The following is a 12,558-nucleotide window of genomic DNA, read 5'->3' on the forward strand; positions in this document are numbered from 1 at the left end:
AAATTGGTGCAGCCACATGTAAAGACTCCTCAAAAAATTAAAAATAGAACTACCATATGATCCAACAATCCTATTTTGTGGCATAAGGAAATGAAATCACTAACTAGAAAAACTATCTAGGGGCACCTGGGTGGCTCAGTCGGTTAAGCATCTGACTCTTGATTTCAGCTCAGGTCATGATTTCATGGTTTGTGAGTTCAAGCCCTGCATAGGGCTTCATGCTGGGCATGGAACCTACTTAATATTCTCTCTCTCCCTCTCCCTCTGCCCTCCCCCACTCATGCTGTCTCATGAAAGAAAGATAAAAAAGAAAGAAAGAAAGAAAAACAATGAAAGAAAGAAAGAAAGAAAGAAAGAAAGAAAGAAAGAAAGAAGAAAGAAAGAAAGAAGGAGAAAAATTAACGGTATCCCCATGTTGTCAATATCACAATATCCATGACATGGAAACGACCTAAGTGTCTGTTGACAGATAACTGGATAAAGAAAATGTGAGACAAAGAAGAATATATACATATACAGAATATTATTCAACCATAAAAAAGAAAGAAATCTTACCATTTGCAGCAACGTGGATGAACATTGAGGGCATTATGCTAACTAAGTGTAATGAGCCAGACAGAGAAAGGTAAATATTGCATGATATCCCTTATATGTGGGATCTAAAAAAAAAAAAATCAAACACAGAAAATCAGAGGTAGAACAGTAGTTGCCAAGGGGCTGGAGTATGGGGTGTGGTGAGGAAATGAGATGTTTGATATAAACTTATAGTTATGAATAAGTTCTGGTGATCTATTATTCAGTAACTATAGTTAACAATGTTTATTATATATTTGAAATTTGCCAAAAGAATACGTTTTAAATTCTCACCACACACACACACAAATGTAATTGTGTAAGGTTACAGATGTATTAACTAACCTAGTTATGCTAATAATTGTGCATTACATACATACGTCAAATCATCATGTTGTACATTAAATGTATAGAATGTTATGTCAATTATTATCTCATTAAGGCTGGGACCTAAAGGAATGCAGAAAATTAAGAAAATATAGTTAATTCAGAGGAAAATGGCCTTCGGCAGTCTACTAATATGTGCTAAATATTGTAGGACTTAGGCTTATGTGAGGTTTTCTGCTTCCTCCTTGAGTGTAACCCAGAAGGCAGAAAGCCTATGAATATCAGAGACAGTCCTAGCTGGTTTGGTTTACCTACAAATAGCAGAGAGATCAAAGATATAGCAGGAGGGTCTCTCCCATCAATTTGGAAACCCTTCCCTGATATTCTTTTTTTTAAAGCAACAGAATGCACAAAAATGTCCTGTATAGCTGAGCACCAGATGTGAAAAGAGGAAGTACAGAGCTCAATTCTTGTCATAAGGGCACGGACTCTCAATGGGGTCCAAAGAATGGTCAGGAAAGAATTTGGTTAAGGGATGAAGGGAGTCTGGGAGGTTGTCAGAAGAAAGTAGCATTCTCCCCACAGAGTTGTGCACTGAACTGGAATTGCTCTTTTTGATTGATTGGTGTCAGGTGTTGGTGAGTTCTGAGGACCCTCTGCTGTGAGCACCTTTCTGTTTTGCTTCATTTCCATTAGAAAAAGTGCCATCCAGGAAGTAGAACAGTTACTTCTCTCTGAAGAAATGACCTGGTCTTTGCATATGCAAATGCTCCAGGTTCATTTTCAAACCAAGTCTCCATCCCTTGATTCCCAATAGGGCCTTGCATCTTTCATTGTTCTCTGAAAGTTGATGGCTTGCATTTTTGAAGGTCTTAACAGTGTTTTATGATTGCCTACTTGGCCCTTGAGTCTCTGTATCAATTAGAGATATTTGAGGTAGGGATGTGAATTACAAGGAACTTTCTCTTTGAAAAAAAAATATTTCTTCTCATGTCTGAGAAGAAGATGAACCAGTATTCAACTTGAGTAGCGCCATTACACATCCTGCTTGCTACCAGTAAGCATCATCTGTCAGGCCCCCAAAAGTGAACGGGGGCATTAACAATTAATCATCATAGGCCCTCTCTGGCATCTAACTAATGATAATACAAAGTAGGAAATGAATTGTAATTGCTTTTCTAAGATCTTAGTCTAAGGAGAGTTACACATAATTAAGCGAGCATGATGTAGAATGACTTGATGAGAGAAAAACTCTCTTACAGCCTGATCTACAAGGGAAGCCATTTAGATTTATTTCTAAGTCAGCATTACCATACATAAACTTTGTTCAAACCAAAAGACTGATTGATAGCCCGCCAAATATGCATTGTACATCTGCTTTGTGAATAAGTAGCCTAAAGGAAAACCATCTTGTTCTTAAGATATTGATCAATGTTTCTACTCCCTGTGTTCCTTGATGTTAAAACTCATGATTCCTGCCTATATGTTAATTTATAATCTTTTGAGCTTTTACAAGATGTAAAAAAGTATATACCCCTGTGGAAACTGTTCATTCTCTGGAGCACTTTCTTCGCTGTGAAGAGCCTATCTCCCAGGCAGCTGTCCTAATTTGAGCCCAAATAAAACTCTCTATTTTCTTTTTATATTAGAGTTATTTCTCTGGTAAATTTGCAGGAACAGAGTTAGAGATTTGAACAAAGTAGAGCAGAGGCTTGCAGGAGTGTTAGATCCTGTCTGAGAATTCAGAGTAGCCATGTTTCTTTATTTCCTGTACTTCAGGTTGACAGTGGTGACTGGTGTTGAAAAAGAAAAGCACAAGCCCCAAATGCAGTCATTTGCACCCCCCTTCTCCAGGATTACAAATTAAAATTTCAACCTATCCCAGGAATGTGAGATTTTAACAGTCAATCTGAAATGTCTTAATCAGCACCAGTGAGGTCATCTGCACAATAAAAAACCCTGTCCCTCAGCGAGATTCCCTGCAAAAAGAAGGTATCATGGCCCAAAACAATCCTTTCTTTTCCTTTGCTCATAACTTCTTGCCCTACCTACCTTCCTGTAAAAAAATTTCCTTTTGGTACAAAGCCTGAGCATCTCAGGGCGCCTGGGTGGCGCAGTCGGTTAAGCGTCCGACTTCAGCCAGGTCACGATCTCACGGTCTGTGGGTTCGAGCCCCGCGTCAGGCTCTGGGCTGATGGCTCAGAGCCTGGAGCCTGTTTCCGATTCTGTGTCTCCCTCTCTCTCTGCCCCTCCCCCGTTCATGCTCTGTCTCTCTCTGTCCCAAAAATAAATAAACGTTGAAAAAAAAAATTAAAAAAAAAAAAGCCTGAGCATCTCACTACTTGCTAGATAGGATGCTGCATGAATTGCTTAATAAAGCCTGTTGGATACTCAAATTTACTCGAATATTATTTGTAAGCACTGGCCATCTACCCAGCCCTTCCAATATGGTAGAAAAGATACAAAATTGCTTAAAGCCAAATTATAAGTCTCCAATCTAAATTTCTCCAAAGCAGTTGTTCAATAAAAAAAAAAAAATAGACTGTGGATCCTGGGGATGTCACCAGCTAGACTGCAAGACTCACCTTTACCACCTGCCTCCTTGGACCATTGACCTTTGTCCCCATTTTTCCTTAAGCTCTTCTTTCCAGGTTACCTCATAACTCAGGCAAAAGACCCAATGGGCACAACATCCTGTGATAGGAACCAAAACTAACCCTCAAGTAATAATGACTGCCTAGATGAAGAGCTCTGGGGCCAAGACAACCCAGGCCAATTTGAGCCCAACCCCTGACTCACACATGCACTGTGATGGGCCATGGAGTGACCCATGGAATGACTGACAGTAACCCTTACCTCATTATATTGCTGACATCTCGACTCAAGGAGGAACACAAGCCTCAATAACATAACATGCAATGTATGTACAGGCTTGTTTCCTTCTGGAACATACACTGGCTTATGCCAACCTCTCTGTACTATGACGACCCCCCCCTTTCTAAATATTCATCCTAACCTTAAATAAAAGGACCCCATTCACCCTTGCTCAGGGAGTCACAGTTTTCGAAGTTATTCCCTGTGATTGCCTTATTTGCTGCAAATCCTTGATTAGATTTCAAGCCTGGAATAATCCTCCATGGTCCTCAACTTTGTCCTCTGGGCTCTTGGTTTTGTTTGCCCTCTGAGTCATCCTTTCTTTTTCATGATGACACATTATTTGCAGCTGACTAGTTTTATTAGCCTGCTTGCCACCACCGTGCTCAGCCCTATTCCATAGGCATTCTTCAATAGCAGACTGACAAAAAATAGAGAAGGAATAAGGTAGAGAGGCTGGAATCCAGACTGTTGTTTGAATCAAACAGATCCAAAGCTTCTGTTGTTGTTGCTTACTGAGCTCTACCTCTTGTGAGTTGTGATCTTGATGAACTTATTTATCTCTTGGATTCTTAGTTTCCTCATCTCTAAAATGAGTATACTAGGGGCTCCTGCATGGCTCAGTTAAGCATCCGACTCTTGGTTTTGACTCATGTCATGATCTCATGGTTCTTGAGGTCAAGCCCCACATTGGGCTCTGTGCTGACAGCATGGAGCCTGCTTGGGATTCTCTCTCTCTCTCTCTCTCTCTCTCTCTCTCTCTGTGTGTCTCTCCTTCTTTCTCAAACTAAATAAACTTTAAAAAATAAATATAAATAAATAAATAAATAAATAAATAAATAAATAAAATGAGGATACTATTACCAATCCCAAAGCATTATTAGAAATGTTAAATAGGGGCGCCTGGGTGGCGCAGTCGGTTAAGCGTCCGACTTCAGCCAGGTCACGATCTCGTGGTCCGTGAGTTCGAGCCTCGCGTCAGGCTCTGGGCTGATGGCTCCGAGCCTGGAGCCTGTTTCCGATTCTGTGTCTCCCTCTCTCTCTGCCCCTCCCCCATTCATGCTCTGTCTCTCTCTGTCCCAAAAATAAATAAAAACGTTGAAAAAAAATTTTTAAAAAGAAATGTTAAATAAATTAATGCCTTATAATCTTACAACATGCTTAGCACAGGCCCCAGGATTTTATCAGTTGATAGAAATAACCTCATTGCTATTTTCACACATCTTCTTTCTCTTTCTTTAATGTGACTGTGAATTTCAAATTTCCTGTCTTGGCCACACGTTGTAATCACCTTGGAATCCTTTGAAACTACTGATACAGTACTCCTGCCCTTAACCACAGTTCCACTTTGTGCGATTTCAGTCACACGTGGTCAACCATAGTCCAGAAACAGATGGTCCTTCTTCTGACATATGGTCATAGGGTGAATAATAACCTAACATTACATCACAACTCCTACATCATTCACCTACTTCATTTCATCATGTAGGCATCTAATCATCTCTCCTTATCACAAGAAGAGTAGGTACTGTACAATAAGATATTTTTAGAGAAAGAGAGCACACTCACATAAGCTTTTATTACAGCATATTGTCTTAATTTATTTATTTCATTATTAGTAAGTGCTGTTAATCCCTTACTGTGCTGAATCTATAAATTAAACATTATCATAAGAAAACGTGTAGTATACAAAGCATTCAGCACTCTCTATGGTCTCAGGCATCCACTGGGGGCTTTGGAATCTATCTCCTGCAGATAAGGGGGTAACTGTCCTTGGGTTCCACCTCCAGAGTTTCCGATTTAACTGACCTGGGATAAGGCCTGGGCTTTGGCTTTGGCCTGAGGAAAAAATAAGAGTTCCAAATGGAAGGATTAAAGGACCCAAAGGCAAAAGAACAGCTTTCTGCTGTAGTCACATATATGTGACCTGTTGCAGGGCAAACACTATATTTGTACAGTGGCTACATTTTCTAATCTCTTATAGAGTATAGTGATCAGCATCCTTCATATTATTAAGGGATACTGGAGCCCTGGGAAGGGGGAAGAATTCTGATAACACCCTCATAATTAATTATGTTACTTAGTCACTCAAGAATGTTTAATTAGGGGACTTAGTGACTCAGTAGATCTGCAGGCCAATCCTGAGCACTTATGCAATGCAAGGCGCCCTGCGAAGGCACTGAGGCATCTGAATACATCCAGTCTTCAGGATTTGTGCCTGGAGGAAGCAGCTGCTGGTCCCATTTCCCACTGGTGACTGTGAATTACATTCACTGGGGGCAAGGTGTTGTGGGCAGTGGAGGGAGAAACAGCTGTGAGTCAGGGAGTCTGCCTTTTGTGCAGTCTCAGCAATCCGCAGGTCATGTGGCTTGGATTAAGTTCCTGTCTCTGATGACCAGTCTGGTATATACAGTATATACATAAATCTGGATACACATCAAGCTAGATCTTTCCCTCCCAGTGCTGACGTTCCCAGATTCTGTGGTACTACGCTTAGAAAGTCAACAATATGAAGAGAACATTGATCCACATTGTTTGGAGAATCTTCAGGAAAAATCACAAGTTCCCTGAAAACTTCAACAGCCTTGGAATGAATGACATTCCCCTCAACCCCTGCCTCAACACGATTTAGAATCCTATATACAATTGTTTGGGACAGGAAATTACCAAAGCTTTCTGAACTTCTACCTATAACAAAGACATAGAGGGGAACATATAACAGAAGTCCCTTACAAGCTCTCTTTTGTTTATAAATTGTCCTTTTGTGTCCCAAATGCAGCCAAAGAAAGCTGGAATTGGATTGCAGACGTGGGCAACTGTTTGTAACTGAATGTGACCTGGAAATCTTGCCCTGAGGGAAGTTGATTGAAGGATCCCTTCACCCATGGCTTCTTCATGAAATTTCCTGGGGCTTGACTAAGAGTCAGAGGCTGGTCTTAGCTTCTGCCCCTCTCCAGGCAAGTGGTCCCATTCTGGTGTCATGAACTAATTAGGTGATTGACACCACCTCTCTTCAGGATGTGGCAAGAGCACCACTAGCAATTTTTAGCTTTTTTTTAGGTCCAATGTTTTTGATGTACTTGTCCCCACTTCATTATGGTGTACCATACAAATAATCAGTACACATGTTGTCCCAGAAAATACAGGTCTCCTGACTGTTGGCCAGATCCAGGGCCGATAGCAAAAGGCCTCATTTGTTTCGTGGCAGCAGATCCACAAAGCAGCCTACACTGCTCCAGTCTGCCTTCCTTTATGTGTCTCTGTATCCTGACTATCCCCTTGAGTGAAATCATCACCCATTTCCCTTATCTGTCCCTCTAGTCCCTGGGTTTAGAATAGTGGCATTCATGTAGCTGACCAGGAATAATTTGTCCCACTTGATTATCCCAGAGATGAGATCATTTATACCCTTCTTTAAGAAATAAAAGCCTTCAAAACTTAATACAAGTGTACAGTAATCAAAACAGCATGGTACTGGCATAAAGATAGACATATAAACCAATAGAATAGAAAAAAACAACCCAGAAGTAAAGCCTTGTGTGTATGGTCAAATAATTTTCTACAAGTGTTGAGACCATTCAATAGGGAACGGTCTTTTCTACAAATGGTGCTAGGAAGACTGGATATTCATATGCAAAAGAGTGAAGTTGGGCCCTTACTTTATACTATAAATAAAAAATAACTCAAAATGGGCTAAGACCAAAATGTAATAGTTAAAACTATAAAACTCTGAGAAAGGAACATAAAGGAAAAGCTTTATAATATTGGGTTTTGATACTAAAAGCAGAGGCAATAAAAGAAAAGAACTACATAAATTGAACTTAATCAAAATTAAAAACTTCTGTGCATCATAGGGCACTGTCAACAGAATGAATGGCAGCCAATAGAATAGGAGAAAATATTTCAAAGCATGTATCTGATAAGGGATTGATACCAAAATATATTAAAAACTCTTATATATCAACAGCAACAATAAAAACAAGCAATCCAATTTAAAAATTGCAATTGTACAATATGAAAATTTTAAAAAGAAAATGTAGGGGCACCTGCATGGATCAATTGGTTAAATGTCTGACTCTTGATTTCAGCTCAGGTCATGATCTCACAGTTCATAGGATCGAGCTCATGTCAGGCTCTGTGCAGACAGTGAGAAGCCCGCTTGGGATTTTCTCTCCCCACCTCTCTCTCTGCCTGTACCCCATTCACGTTCTCTCTCTCTTTCTCTCAAAAATAAATAGACAAACATTAAAAAAGGAAAATGTAAAAAGCACACTGTATGTCATTCCATTACTCAATACTTTTTAAAATTCTTCAGTTCATACTGAATAAAATTCAAACTTCAAGATGACCTTTCCTCCTTCATCTGCCACTTCTCTCAGTATATAATCATCCACAGGCAGTTAGTAAATGTCTGTGTGATTTATGTCTCAGACTTTACATTTCCTTTTTTAAAAATAAAAACATTTTTTCCCATCGCTGTGTTAAGAAATTCACTTATAGGGGCACCTGGGTGGCTCAGTTGGTTAAGTGTCCAACTTCAGCTCAGGTCATGATCTCACAGTCCATGAGTTCGAGCCCCGTGTCAGGCTCTGTGCTGACAGCTCAGAGCCTGGAGCCTGCTTCAGATTCTGTGTCTCCCTCTCTCTCTGTCCCTCCCCTGCTCATGGTCTGTCTCTCTCTGACTCAAAAATAAATAAGGACATCAAAAAAAAAAAGAAAAGAAATTCACTTATATATGCCTTAAAAAAATTCCCTAACTTCTCCCTAGGGAAGCAGCATCTGTAAATATCTTTCCAGAATAAAATTTATGCGTATTGAGGCAATTCTTCATCTCTCTTTTTCTTTGTTTCTTTTTTCTTTCTTTCTTTCTTTCTTTCTTTCTTTCTTTCTTTCTTTCCTTCTTCTTCCCTCCCTTCCCTTCCCCTCCACTCCCCTCTCCTTCCCTCTCCTTTCTTTCCCTTTCCTTCCCTTCCATTTCTTTCCTTTCTTAGAAAGAAGACTTGTATGTTTTAAGAATCTGTACCCAGGTTAGATGGGGTGAGGGATTGAAAGACTGTTAGTGTCCATCTCTAATAACTGATGCAGGCAAGCTGGTTCAAGGACCCAGAGCGGGGTTGGGGCAGGGCAGGGGAGGGGGATCCCACAGGACCAGGAAACAGGGCCCTTGGCTTCATACAAGATGGAAATCAAATAGAACCAGAAAGACATGAAGACAGAGTCTATTGAAAATAGAGAGAGAGACCAGACACAGACAGACCATCTGGAAGACTTGGAAAAGAAAGGAGCATGAGTCTCACCTTTGTTCAGGGTCTGGGGGTTTTTACTGAGGACAATGGCTTGGTGTACATGTCTTCTCAAGCACCCAGGAACTGGTTAGAACAAGGACAAGTTCAAGTGTCCATCATAAGTCACTTATTCCTTGAAGCCAGAAGTCTGGGCAACAAGGTGTCTAGTGCCAATGGTTTAGATATTACCTATTTTTCTGGAAGCCTCCAAAGATAGCATTAACTCTTTGTCCCTTTCAAGGAGGACATACATTAAGGCAATTGTAGAGTCAGTGGGGGTGCAGGTCCTAGCAAGAATGGAAGCAGGAAAAGAAGCAAAGGGAAAATTTTGTTTTTCTTTCATGGGATCCCTTTGGTTTCACTGTCTCACGACTAGGAACTCAATTCAAGATGAGAGAGAGAGAAAAAAAAAAGGAAGGTCATTCAAAGCAAGAAGAGAGTGTGCAAAACCACGGGAATGTACTAGCAGTTCAGCATTGCTGGAAATGCACACTGCTGTCTGCTGTTGGGGTAAGGTGGGAGTGAGGAAATTGGGAGAGGGATGGAACTGGGGGTGAGCCTTGCCAGAAAGTGGACAGCAAAGTGCTTGTGAAGTACAACCAGGAATTCTTGTGTGTACTTACAGACGGCAAGCACACAAGCAAATGCCCCCATGAGATGGCTCCAGCAACAGTTGGGAAGATGGAGAAAAGAGGCGAAACTCAGGAAGGGAAATCAGCAACCATCCAGACAAGAAGCAAGTGCCTGGGAGAGAGGCAACAATGTGGCTGACTCAAAGGCAGGTGGACTCAGTGTAGGTGGTCGAATGAACATGCCTAGAAACTGACCACATGTGGGAGACTGAAGCACAGGCTGGGTGGTAGGCAGTTAGATAGTTGTGTGAGGCCTGGGTCCCACAGAAACGGGGGCAGGGAGGGTGAATGTGGTAGGAGAGACATCTGTGAACCACAATTAGGCATATCTTGCCCCGAGGGCCAAGGGGAATTCTAATACAGAAACCACAGGACGCACAGGCACAAAAAGAAAAAAAAATGCAATTATCATCGTGGTTTGCCCATCCCCACCTTCATCCGACCTTCTTAGAAGATGCTAGGTAATAAAACTAAAGAATTTTGGGCAGGTGCACCATGATAAGAAAGGTATGGGGAAAGTCAGAGACCTGTCCTGGCAGCTCTCCACAAAAACCCAGATCAAACCAGATGGACCCAAGATGGCGGATGCTATGACAGGAATCCTCTAACCAAATTAGGAAGAAAAGGAGGGAAACCCTGCCTCCCCCCACCCAACAAGTAATGACTATTCCACCCCCTAGTAATATTCTACCCCCTAGTTAATAAAAACCCTGGTACCAATTCTGTTCTGGGCAGTCTCTCTCAAGCTGCCTGCTCACCTCTCTTGCGACTGTACTCAATAAACTCTGCTTGCTTGTGCCTTCCAGGTCTGTCACCTGAATTCTTTCTGATGAGAAGACAAAGGGTGCAGGCCCTGTCATTCCAGGTGGTAATATCTGCTCGAGTGTTTTCTAGATCTGCAGCTTAATAATCATCCTACACTGAGATGGGGAAACAGGGTAGAGTTTTGGGGGGTTGACTGGGAAGATATATTTAGGCAATGAAGTCCCATCTCTTGGCTTATTCTACCAAACTCACCTGGATAAAACTTACTCTGAAGCAATAACATTCTGCCCCATCCCCCCATAAGTACTTTTATTATAGTGCTATAGAAAAAAAAAAGGCTAACATCTGTAATCTCTGGATAGCTTATGCAGATTATATATTTTTTTTTCTAGGAAAGCACCAGTCTCTTAAAATTACATTAGCATTACTTATGGCAATCACCAGTGAAAGAAAACCTGATTCCAGTCTTCAAAGACCCAGGAGTCACTTCTCTGGACACATACTGACCAAGTCCTGGCCGTGTTTCTCTATAAGGCCAATTGTCAGTGGATAACACCTCTAAATTTAGTATCTCTAGATATCTTTAGTATCACCCCTAAATTTAGCTTCTTCCATTGGTATCACTATCGTGTCTTTATTTTTCTTTCTAATAGCACCTTTGTTGAATGTCACATTTTTCCTGTCTTTGCAGCTCACCTCTTTCCCCTGGGCCAGTTTTCCATTTTTACATAACTAAACTGCCTTCCTCATCAGGATTTGGATCAGCAATATATTATTGTTTAATGGAGCAGTCTTTCTCTCCTCAGGGCTCCCTGACACTTTTCACTTCACCCCTTACCCTTGGAGACATTCTTGTTGGCTGCTGAATGAAGGAGTCCTCCTCCTCATACAGATGTTTCATAGGATGTTTCATAGGATTTGCTACAGATTAATTCTTCCCTTTCAGCTGCAACTTGTCAGAGATCAAGAATGAACAAAGAGAAACATCAAGGAATAAGAGATATACCCTCATTGGCTTTGTCTGGCATTCACTCCTTTCACTAGGCCAAATTCCCTGACACCGTTGTGACATTGGCATTGTAATAGGTGGAAAGCTGGGAGCTGTAACATACACTGAGGCCACACACAGCTAGTGATGTCTGCTTGGAGCTGGAATGGAGTGAGCCCTCCTGTTAATTTGTGAATGAGGGAATACATGCTAATTATTCCTTTGCAAGCTTGTTGCAAGCTTCATGTGTACAAGGGAACCTAGTAAGGTTTGGCCATCTGGCATTCCAGAGAATACATTCTCATTAGAAAGGACAATTTCCTCTTGTTCAGTGGAACAAGTACATGGGCTCCAGTCCCAGCCTCTCATTCTCTCCCTATTTAATAATTTTATTATTATCATTATTATTTTTATTCGTTGAGTCCTTATTAAGACCACTGATGTGAAATATCATCCAGTCACCCACCCAGGCCTAGAAAATGTGCTGGGGAGTCATTGTCTAACAATGGATGTGTTCCCCATTTCTGAAGTTTTCCCAAACCACTTGCCATCTACCTATCCAAACATAATGATTGCTCTTCTAATATCCCGTGGCCTTCTGGTCCCTCTCTGGATCTTTACTGCAGTTCCTGGGACCACTAATTATTCTCTTCTTCAACTCTATTCCAGCACACTGTACCTGACATAGTCCTGGGACCATGAACATTTGCACTTGTAATAATATGTCCACCTCCAGCTTATAATTATGATGAAATTTAAATTTAATTCCATTTATATTATTATTAATCAATTTATGTGGAATTAAATTTATACTCAATTATAATCATTACCATATTACATATTATAAATAAACTTTTTAATAAATTTAATTATAATTAAATCGTTTCAAAACAAAGGTGGTGCATACTCAAAAGTCATCTTTTTCTCATGATTTCACTGCATCTATTTTCTATGCTCTGTGGAAATACATATAATGGTGTTTTGTATGCCTGTCTTCCTAACTCTTGGTTCATTGACATCACTTTAGCAGCTTAAAATCAGCCATGGGATCCTTTATACCAGTGAAATAGACAAATCACACAAAGTAAGTCTTGGTTTATTGTTTCGTTGTCTG

Source organism: Prionailurus viverrinus, chromosome C1 (genome assembly GCF_022837055.1).
Source record: "Prionailurus viverrinus isolate Anna chromosome C1, UM_Priviv_1.0, whole genome shotgun sequence".
NCBI lineage: Eukaryota > Metazoa > Chordata > Mammalia > Carnivora > Felidae > Prionailurus > Prionailurus viverrinus.